This window comes from Papaver somniferum, chromosome 3 (genome assembly GCF_003573695.1).
Source record: "Papaver somniferum cultivar HN1 chromosome 3, ASM357369v1, whole genome shotgun sequence".
NCBI classification, from domain to species: domain Eukaryota; kingdom Viridiplantae; phylum Streptophyta; class Magnoliopsida; order Ranunculales; family Papaveraceae; genus Papaver; species Papaver somniferum.
In genome coordinates, this window is record NC_039360.1 from 174051621 (window position 1) to 174062145 (window position 10525).

At 33.9% G+C, this 10525-nt stretch overlaps 1 long non-coding RNA gene across 1 annotated transcript; it reads left to right on the top strand.

Moving 5' to 3' along the window:
- The first annotated feature begins 1275 nt into the window (after positions 1–1275).
- LOC113361905 lies at positions 1276–3523 on the top strand. Its single transcript, XR_003365407.1, has 3 exons — positions 1276–1538; positions 1908–1966; positions 2264–3523. It is a non-coding gene; the product is annotated as an uncharacterized LOC113361905 (long non-coding RNA).
- Positions 3524–10525: the final 7002 nt, after the last annotated feature.

The following is a 10525-nucleotide window of genomic DNA, read 5'->3' on the forward strand; positions in this document are numbered from 1 at the left end:
CTCGGCTCGAAATAGCAAATGTGTATAATCAAAGTCTATATAGCAAAACAACTTTTGTCTCAGAATAGGAGATAAATTAGATAGGCTTTTGATTGACAAATAATTTCAAGTCTCCACATACCTTTTAGTCGATAAAGATCCACCAGTTCCTTGAGTAGTCCTTCGTCTTGTATTATGATCGCCATGGAGTTCTTGAGCTTAACTACACTTTCTATCGTAGTCCAAGACTTAACTATAGTAGACCAGAAATCAAGACTTATAGTTTTGATCACTAACATTGACAAACATGCTTGAGATAGCAACGCATGCGAGTTCGACCGAGCAATGCTCTAAAAATCTCCCCCTTTGTCAATTTTAGTGATAAAACTATCAATACATATGGAATACAAAAATAAATGAAATAACTTTTGTAGCTCCTATTCCACATGTCTAATCTTCAACATCACTCGAGATCTTCGTCACTTCCAAGCACTCCAATGATCCCAAAGGTTGTAAGTTCAGCATCATCGTTGTTGAAAATCCGTAGCTATAACAACGAGAAAACAAGAGTTCTTAATCATTGTTATACAATGTCATAGTATATCATTATATATCATCAAAGTTCAATTGCATCAAACTTCGACAACAATAATATGGTGATATGTATCACTCCCCCTTAGTCAATACTCCATCTCACATGGAAACCAACCACCCTTACATAATGATCCGAAAACCATATGTATTTTTAGTGTGAACTACATATTAATTCTCCCACACTTTGTCAATAAAATTGACAAAGGTACGAAAACGGGATCCTAATGAAATTTCCGAAAGAGACATTTCATGACTAAAAGAAAGCATATATCACCTTATTTAGATGCGATCATAAATCCGAAGCTAAATGCATTCATCAAGGAGTCAATAAAGATAATTCTGATCATATTTGAAAAGATTTTCGCATCTAATGTGTTACACAGTTTTCTCCAAAAAGAAATAGATTATCTTGAACGGTATCAAGAGATACTTCACATAACTATGCAAATCCTTTTTACACGGGTTGTTGTAAGACAACCTTTCTACACATAAGGATAATAAGCATACTTAAGGTAGATCATGTCTTCTCTCTATCTTACTATAATAAAGAAAATGGGTATTTTTTGACCGGGTGTTTGATTTTACATGGATCCTTAAATTACTAAAGTACCCAGATCTTAAATCTTAGCTTAACAGAATCAGTAAGGACCTTCACGACATTTGCTTTGTTCTTTTTCCTTCTGTTCTGTTTTCTTCCCAATCTAACATTACCGAATCGACGAACTTCACCTCCCTCCTAGACGAGAAAAAACACTAAGCTCACCATCGAAATCGAAATTGGGAGCATAATAGTATGCGATTTGACATTTGGTTTCATACCCAACTTCGACTTCCACAACATTTGTCGGATTTTCATCAAATTTTTCTGGGAAGCCATTCGATAATGGAAATTTGATTGATTTCAAACCTACTACTCACTTAACTATCAAGTTGGTTCGACAATGGTTCAATTTTGTTGATCACCGGTAAGTTATAAACAACCTTAAGATGATTTCAGAAGCTTATTAGTTTCAATTTCGAATTCCTTTGGTTTCAATTTTTGGTATCATTACTGTAAGTTTTAATCAAAACCGTATATTTCGTACTCGAGTTTTTCTTTTTCGTTTGAGCTAATCCGATTTAGTTAATAGAGTATTTCATCAGTTTAATTATTTATTTTATTGAATTTGTGTCAATTAAGTTTGATATGGTTTGATTTTAAACCTAGAATGTTATTTCTAGGTTTTGGAATTTTAGGAGAAATTTTATGATAATAAATTCGTGAAGTGAAAAGTTTAGTAGTTAGATGATTGTGTGTATGAAGTGAAAAGATTAATTACATGCTTTTATTATAGGTACTGAAATTCTTTCTGCGAGGATTCAATACTATGGTCTAGGGAAGAACTTAAAATGAGTAAGTGACACTTACAGGAGGTACAGGTACTTGGAATTTATTTGCAGGGGAAAAAGCCACCTGGGAAATAAGTAATTGAGAGTTACATCTGATAGTGTAGTTTCAATTTAGATCTTAATGGGTTTAAAACATCATAATCAATATGAATAGTTATGATTGTGTATTTGCCAGTGAGTGAAATTGTGTATACGCCTCATGTAGTGTATTGTCATATTGTTTAATACTTTAATTCAAACTCTCTTTTGAATTTCTTAAAAACACATGGATTCATTTTTCCCTTTGATTTACTGTTTACAGGTGACAATTGAAGGAAATGTTTTGGATTATAAGCCACGTCGAAGTCCAAGATTTTTGGATTAAATAGCTTCACAGTACCAACTGGATACCAGTTTAATGCTTACTATTCGAAAGACGTCGAAATGCTTACTATTCGATGACTGAATATGAAAATGAAGCTTATCTATAAAGAAGTTCATGACCAGCGAATTTATTATTATTAGTGAAGTTGCAGTGCATTATGCTTATGCTATTGCTCATATAAGCAGGTGATGTATTACCTCCCGCACAGTTCAAGTGGTTATAACAATAAGGTACAACATTTGTCGGAGCCTTAGGATCATAAAACAACTTGGGAATCTAGCATTAGCAGGTACACTGACGGAGAATTGCATTTTCAGTAAGCACTATATTTGTAATTACCAAATTTCCTTCGTTATTTTAGAAAATTTAAGCACTGTATTTTTAATTCAACTTGGATGTCGTTGCCGATTCAAGTGGCAGGCACAATTGCAAATGCATCTTTACTGAAGTGTCTGTTTTACTATACCATCTCGACATAGAGCACTGCTTTCTCCCAGTTGGATGCTTAATGTAATCACTGGCTTAAACCAGGTAAAGATTGTCAGCATCACATGTGCTTACCGCTTTTGCCCGGAGTGGCAGGCACATTGTGCGTGCGTTTTCGCATCATTTTTGGATGCCAGGTCGCCTTTTCAAGCGGCAGGCAGGCGCATCACGCGTGTGATATTACTGGTGTTGAATAAGAGATATTATAAGGATTCTGACGGCCCAGGTATATGTGCTTCCTTATATCCGAAGATTGGGCAAGGTAAAAATGCACATCCTAATGCGATTAAGCATTAGGATGAGGATATACCTCATCAAGTACCTTTTGAGGAGATTCGTCCTCCTTTTCTTTAGGAATATTACCATATTCCTTTTCTTGGGTTTTGAACCCATCCTATTGATTTGGAAAATTGCGAGATGCAATATCTTCAATTATATCCTGAGCCCAGGATGGAATGTTCTCTGAACTAGAACCCGTGTGATCAAGATTTGCCATACGACAAATTGCTAATGTCTCTTTTTCAAGACATTTTATATGTCCTCTTAAGGTATCCATTCCTTGTTGGAAATAATTTCTAAATACTTGTCTAGATATACCTTTCGACACATATTTGTAAGAAGATCTTCAATAAGGACCTTATTCATTATTTGTGAATGCTCCAGCGAATGAGTAAGAGTTTCACACTTTGTAATCTGCTAATGAACTTTGTTGCATAAGCCCAGTTTTTGTTCCAAAACAATCAATCAGATTGTTTTGAAGATTGAGTGTATCTCGCTTTCCTTCACAAATTCTTACATTCATTTGAACAATAAGTTCAATGACATCGTCTAGACTGTCAATGGTTTTTCCCTTTTTTGAAAATTTTCGACGTATTTGAAGAATCTCTCCATCATCTTACTAAATTCAGAACTTGGGAAGACTAGTGAATCGAATCTCTTTTCAGACGATTTTTCACTAGGAATTGGAGTCGGATCCGAAAAAAGTTCTTGAGTTTCGAACTCATTCTTTTCTGATCAGTAATCTGATATGCAATCGAGTCATAGATATTTTCTTTGACTTCCGAAAAGACTTTCGAGACCAATTTCCATTGACCTTCTCTGAGATGTTATTCTCATTATCTTGACATACGTTAACTGAGTTCTTCATAAGTTTAGCTTTGCTTTTCTTATTTTGACTCATATCTTATAGGATGGATGGCACCAAACACAGATTGTTAGATCTTTTCGTGTTTGCTTGCTTTGATACCAATTGAAAATGCGAGGGTACCCAAATATACCTCAAGATAAAAAATTTCCACCTATAAGTCCTTTCTCCGAAAGTGATTATCTATGGACTGAGTCGAGACAATACAACTAATAGGTTCACACTTCATGTGATCGTCTATGGATACGAGATCGAGACAATACAACAACGAAGTATGTTTATTTGATAAGAGGTTCGGACTTAATCAAACACAGTAGGATTGCTATCAAGTAAATAGGAACTAACGTTTGTGTAATTTACTTTAAATTATAATAACAACAATTATAATTGCGGAAAATAAAAGTAAATTACACAGCAAGATTTTGTTATCGAGGAAACCGCAAATGAAAAAAAGACGGGACCTTGTCCAGAATTGAATACTCTCAGGATTAAGACGCTATACAAAATCAGACCAACTTCCTATAGTTGATACCAAACAACTAAACCTATAGTTCACCTAGTTCCGTCTGTATTCCCACGCCTCCGACCTGTAATAAGTCACGTACTTGGAACAATTCCTTTGGTTCGTATTCCAAACATTAAGGAACAACAAATCTGTTTGGTATCAACTCTCTTTAACCAAGTGATATGAGTTGAACAAAGGCTCTTCTGTTTATCTCAATAAACTCCTTCATCAGGTTCTTAAATTTATTTTATGTTCAACTAACCAAGGTAGTTGTTAAGATTTTGCAATCAATACTTTTAATCACAAAAAATTGTATTGATGCTGACCTACATAACTAATAAATGTAATCTACCACAAGGGTAAACATATTATAGTTGGATCCTCTTTTACCGAAACAAGAATTGTGCACACCAAATATTATAAACCCAAGTCACAAATCTTCAATATCTTCTTTGTCTTCAAATCTTCTTAAATCTTCAATAAATGCCTGCACACAACAACTTGAATCTCTTGTGATCAATCACGCACAAAGCGGAGTCTGTTAATAATGGATTATCACAAGATCGTCTTTAGCACTAACAACAGTCTAAAGATCTCTGTCGAAACTTCGAACTAGTTTGAGTGAATCTTATATCAGAAGAGAAGATTCTCAAGCATAAACAAACTAGGTGCAATCAAAGTTCAACCACCGTTAGTCAATCAAATCAATCGGAAAAAAAAAAAGATAAACCGCAATTATCTAGTTTCCCACCAACGGTCCTAATAGAGCTTCTCAATCCCAAAGAAGACTTTAAACTGAGCGACCGTAAGAGATTTCTCCTAATTAGGTTACTCTCCTCTCCGCATAGGCGGCTTCACCAGCAACAACACAACTGAGGAAGTTTGATGTCACGAAGGATTAGTTTGCTAGAAATGCAAACTTCAAGTATTTATATACAAGGAAGTTTGAACACCAAGGAATTTCCAAAATCGAAAATATTCTCAAGATATGCAATATAATTCCAAATTCGGTTTCCATAATTCCTGGAAATGCTCTGTCCAAAATATTGACCCAAAATCTCCTTGGAAAATCTCTAACTAGTAAATGCACATTACTAATTCTTATTTTCCATATATAAAATTAAAAACCTTAAATAAAAGATTCTTAACTTATTTAATTTCGATCATGGGATTTTCTTCCTTTAGCTATTAAGGAATAACTTTGAACAATAAAAGATAAGCATTACTGCACGTGTTCAAAGTGTGTCGACATCCTTACTTTGTAAGTCCTCTTTCATAGTTACAACCTTGAAACTGATTTTCCACACTTCCAAACAAGTTTATAATTGGTTCATATGAATTTCAAGAACTATGTGATTGATCAAGAATACTCAATCACAAATCATGGGTTTAACGGTTCTATCAAAACAAGTTTCGGTTCTACCTCCATGTGAGTACTGTGCATAGTCACACTAGCTTTCCAAAATTCGGTTGACTAGGTACTAGGATCGATTTCCCACATATATATGGTATCTAACTTATATGTGTTGCACATGTCCATAGGATCGGTTCCCCTTTGCCTAAAAACGTGTTGCACATGTCCATAGGATCAGTTCCCCTTTCTGCTATAAACCTTGTTGCACCTCATACAAGGATCGATTTCCCTTGATGATGTGTTGCACCTCATACTAGGATCGGTTACCCTTTACCCAGAGTAGGTATTACAAACTCACAAACTCAATCATACCATCAAGTGATTACTTAAGATCGGTTTTACTAATAAAAGTCATACCAATACATAAGTTAGGCCTTTGTGAATAGTTTTACCAACAACACAAACAAGTCATGAGCGATTATACTAATCACACATATTGTTTTTTCACAAGATATGCAATGAATAACAATACTAATAACGCCTGGCGATTTCCCTTTCGATTCACAAAACAAGTTCATTAACTTACTTTCGTAAAATATATGTAAACCATTGTTTCCTAGGATGAAATCCTCACCTCATACCCATACATAATCACAATAGCATTTAAACGATTATGTCGATGTTTTAATCTATAAAGTTTAATGGGTAAGCAATAAACTTCGTATTGTATTCCTTAATATTATGTCTATCTAGAGTGTTCATGCTTCACAGTTTTTTTTCCAATATGCACGACTTGAAAGATATGTTTGGGAATGAAATAGTTCAAGTCAAATATCACTAACCTCAAGCGGAAGGATGATGTTGTCGTTGTAGCTCCTTACTTCTTCAAGTCTTCGCAATACTTGTAATGTCTCATATCCTAATACTTTCAAGCTAACCTATACGAAGTTGACTCTAATACATAATAAAGCGACTCTTAAAATGAGTTTTGATTCACTAAAATATGACAACCAAACTTGACATATCAACGCTTGGTGGGTTCAACCAAGCTATGCTCTAACATAGTTGAATGAGTACTCTGTTTATAGATTTTCAAGACTGAGGGTTGCTTATAAGTCAAGATAAGATAACATGAGATTCACGCAAACATTTTCGCAGTCATATGAGAAGTTTATCTTGAAATCACATATAAGGATATACATTGGTTCGGGTATGTGAACCGAGTTTAATGATATTTCTTGGAAAATATGCCTTTCGCACTAAAAAGAAATATCGTGTTCATTTAAACACTTAAGAATTTAATCTTGATGCACATAGACAAAGTGGTTTAGTGATCAAATATAAATGTCTTATAGGTGTTTATGATAGTCATACCAATGCTAAACATATTTAAAAAATAAGTCTTTGAACATCTGCTAAAAATTCACTAGGACCGTTGGTGAGACGGTTCGTGTTTATTTTCCATTTATTAGTATCAAAGTTAGTTTTTACTATTATGTTGATCATATTTATGTTCTATTGTACTATATCAAAAAAACAAACCATCCACCCATGCGATAACCAAGTCTCCTGCTAAACCTATAGGATCTACTATATGATAATTGTGGAATGAAGACACTAAGGATTTAACTAAAGGTCTTTGAGATTTAGTCTCAGAAAGCAAAAAGAAAAAAAAATGGTTTTCAGTTCGATTGAGTGGTTTTAGATAATTTTGAGTATGGGGTTACCACAACCTTGCACATTCCATGCTAACAATTCCATTTTTAACTAAGGTAGTGGAAATATCTAATATTGGAATTCAAGAAACTGATAAAGCTAGTTATGAGTTTTACCTACATTTAATTTTAATTAACAGACATAAAGGAATTATAGAATGAAAGATGAAACACTAGGTCTAAAGCAGTAACTTTAGAACGAAAGTGGGAGGCATGATCCATGTTCCTTTTGTTGTTCTTACAAGCTGGATCCATATTGGTCAATTTGGAAAAAATTATTTTTCAGAAGGTGTAGAGATTTCCAGAAAAAAATGAGTTTGAAAAATCAAGAATGAAAATGCGAAAAGACGGATCAGTGACAGTATCAGGAAAATCATAGATAGATAACTTGAATCCAGGGCTTGGAGTACAAATTGGTGAATTAAAATTTGTTATGAAAGAAAATGAAGAACAAGTTGAAATTGAGGATTCAAACTGATATTTAACATTTTATAAGCAGAAAATAAAATTCTTCTACCTTGAATAGGAGAATGAGAACTAGTTCTATCCAAAATAGGGTTAGAGATATTCTATAGTAACCCCGTAATAGGAAATGATTCCAAATCATTGGATTGGTGAAACTCACTGACTCTGTTAAGATCTGAACTACTCTCTTGATTTGAATCCGCTACTTGGTTTGAAAGGATATTGAAAGGGAAAGTTATTTTTTCCTAATAAAAATTGTACAGGTAGTGGTATGTCTGAGTCTGATTTCAAAGATTGGTTTCTAGCAAAACTATTCAACGGATTATCAAATAAACTCGGATCCTCAAAGAAAGACTGAGCTTCAATTTTTTTTTTGATAAGTTTCCTTAGCTCCTGCAATTCCATGAAAGAGTTTACAAAATTGTTATCACCATGACAGTCTGTATTGTCTTTAAGGGTTCCATATTTGGACCTCGGTATCATTGATGAAGTGGAGATCATCTCCCAGCAAAGAAATTCTATTAAAAGATCATCATTGTCCTCAAAGGGTGTATTATGTAAGCTAGTGTAACTATCCTCTATGTGATCAAACCTTAAGAAGCGGTAATAGAATTGAGAAGGGAGTCTGAGATATATATTGCACTTAAACCACTTATTGTTATACTACTCGATTAAAATCATATATTTTCATTATTCAAATCATATATTTTCACTATTCAATACATGTCGGATTTCGCGTACTAAATTTATATCTCTAAAACGTATACATATACGGTTCCAAATATTCAATGATATGAAACCAAATAAGATAGATCATACAAAGCTTTTGGTCGGCAACCTAATTTAAATCACGAAATATTAGCTGGACTTTTTACCGAATTTAAATTTCATGAATCGAAATAGTGATTTTTGTTAGAGAGAGAGCAAAATGCGATCCGAGGAGCGCAAAAATCGTACCCAACTCATTAAATAGGACCGGTTCAAACTATTTGGGTGAGTCGGACAGTAATACCCTTGATCAAATATCCGGAACAGAAAAATTGAAGTCTATCATCGTTATGTCTCGGTACTGGGATCTATTTCCTTTTCTTCTTCTTTTTTGATGGAAGAGTTAGGAATTGAGAAAGATATCACCGTCGTGCTATCTCTTTATATAGTTATTTATGATCTTGATGATCTAACTGGAAATTTCAATATAGGTTTTTTTTACTTTTCAACACAGTTACGAGATGTATCCTCTGATTGGCATCATCTTTTTTATTTTAGTTAACGATTGGACGCAGTTTGTCTCACCAACAATTAACAATAGTAATTAGGTCAATTCCTTAATTTCTCTTTAGTGATTCTAAAGATATTTTGGTAGTGTTAGTTAGGTCTCGACCTAATTTATTTTGTGAAGATCTTTACATAAAAGAAATCGGCAGGTAAGTAAAATCGCTTTGCTGTTTGGATTAACATCGAGCATTGTTTGAGGTTAGTATTATCGGTGATGAGACTTCATAAGTAGCTCTTTAAAGCTTCTTGCTGGATCATTCACTTTTGTTCATATTCTCCTATTAATTTTGATTTAGAATGTTTTACAGATTCCGGGTTAGTCATCCACACAATTAATAATAGAGATCTTTAAATTTGTTGCACGGCCTTCACCTGTACTACAGCAGCTATCACGATGGTGGAGGAACAAATGCAGAGTAGGTTTATTGTGTTTGTGTGAAAAAATTGTGTAAGTAAGGGTATCTTAGTCCGATTTATATGAGTAAGTTGAATCGGTCCTAATTAATGAGTCAACTACGAGTTTTGCTCTTTTCGTATCTTTTTTTTGCTCTCCCTTTAACAAAAATCCAAATAGTACTTGCACATTTACTGTTCTTAACATCTGCCAAATTCCCAATTGCTAACCCACACCCAAAATAGTAAAATCCTAAATTAGTGCGTAAAAGTTTTGGGTAATAATCCTTTTTAATATATATTTTTAATTCAAGGTGCCAATAAAATATTTGTTTTTATAAATATCAGAGATCTTGCTTGGATTGACTTGAACAACTAATTTGATCGGGGATTTGTAAATAATTTCCAACCTCCTGTACCGCTATCTAGGGAAGCCTCAATCTAGAAAGTTTAGATTCCCTGTAGCTGTCTTTTGCCGGGTATGCATTTGGATGTACTACTGAGCAGGTCTTAAAAATATAAGTAGGAATTACCTATAGATCCTATTATAGTGTTCTTAGTTAGTGGCAGGTCCACCCACTAAAACCCAGTAAACAGAGGTCCATAATTAAGAGAAAACATAAAAATGGACCTAATTTTTTAAGACCAGGTCCTTACACGTGCGGGGTAACTAATGCGAAATTTAAAAATACCAGAAATAACCCTCCCTATTTAACAGGGATTATAAGCACGAGAAGAACATTAACCTTTCATATTCGTTTTCTTCTTCTCTTTCTTCTCACTACTACTGCAAATGGATTCTGTACAGATCCAAAAAAAATTCTTTAATCTTTCTCATTTCTATCAAATCAATGTTTATTTT